We start from the raw sequence: 1,533 nt of genomic DNA on the forward strand, positions 1-1,533 counted from the left end.
TTGCCCCTGAATCACTTTTTAAATTGTGCTTTGGTGCTAGGGCTTTAGGATTCTTCCCTTATCTTGCATTGGAGCATTATAAGAAACTATATGAAACCTGCCACTGCACTAAACATTGGGGTATAGCCTGGAACTGGTCTACTGTAGTGTCTTACTTATGAAGACCAATGGGATAGATTTTCACATCTCAGTATCAGAAAAATCTGGGCTCCCCTAAACAATTTGTTTACTTAAAACTTACGGGCACTGTAAAATTTTTGACAGGTTGGCTTCCTCTTTTTGCATTGGCTTCTGGGAAACTCAGAGTTAAATTTGTACCTCTAGCAGCTATACAGGACCACATGATCTATGTATTTCTGAGCGTTTCATGGTATGTTTGTCACCTTGCCCCACGTGTCATGGGCATTCTAGTAGATGCCCCAATATTTATTCCAGACTACATGATTAATCTAAGCCAGCCATGAAAACTCCATTCCCTATGTCCATGATCGGTTTGGGAGTGGGAAAGGGACCCAATTCTGGCCAATAAGAATTAGTGAAGAGAAGTTTTCTTGGAGCATCGGGGGAAAGTTTCTTCTATCCTAAGAAGTGATCTTTCTTCCTTTGGGCATTATGATGTCTGTGATCCCTAGAAGTGCTGCCAGCCTGAGGAATAAGAAAAAAAAAACCCGACTACATAGAGGAGACAGAAGGAACCTGGGTCTTTAGGCCACCCCTCTGGAGCTTCTGTTACGTAAGATTATAAAAGGTAATAAATGGGCTCATTGTTTAATACTTATACCTGAAACCAGCCTGACTGACACACACTGACTTTATTATTTACCACTTCATTTTATCTTTGAACTTGATCTCGTAGCTAATTTTCTATCATTCTGCATTTCAAGTATTTTTGCAGGTCACTGCAAATCTTACATTACATGAGACTAAAAGAAAAAAAACCACATATATACACAAACAGGCAGATTGATTAACAGCAAAAGACCTGGCTGTTCCATGGACGTGAGCTCGTGATTTGACACAACTGCTGAAAGAGTTAGTATGGCCAGCAACTGAACAAATAGTTTATCACTCATTGAACAAACGCTTATTGAGCACCTACGGTTTGCCAGGCACTGAAGCCACATTCATGAACAAACTAGACAAGTTCTCTCTTCTAGAGAAGAGAGATAGACAGTAAACATGTACGAACAAGGTGATTCCAAATAGTGAAAAGTGCCGTGAAGATGAGTAAGGCAGAGGCAGAGAGAAAGATGGGTAAGGCAATCATTGTAGGTGGGCTATCAAGGAAGGACTTCTTGAGGAAGAGGTGTTTGAACTGAAACGTGAAAGAAAAGAAGGAAGCAGCTGTGAGACTCCCTGGAGAAGAAACATTCTAAGTGATGGAAGTAGCAAGTGCAAAGGCCCTAAAGTGAGAACTAGTTTGATATGCTGGAATAGTGTTTTTCATATACTTGGCCAAAACCCATTGGTGGATCACAAAATTGATTTAATGGGTCAAGATCAGTATACTTTCTTAGGATGTTAAAATGTTTT

This window comes from Galeopterus variegatus, unplaced genomic scaffold (genome assembly GCF_000696425.1).
Source record: "Galeopterus variegatus unplaced genomic scaffold, G_variegatus-3.0.2 Scaffold2098, whole genome shotgun sequence".
NCBI classification, from domain to species: Eukaryota; Metazoa; Chordata; class Mammalia; order Dermoptera; family Cynocephalidae; genus Galeopterus; species Galeopterus variegatus.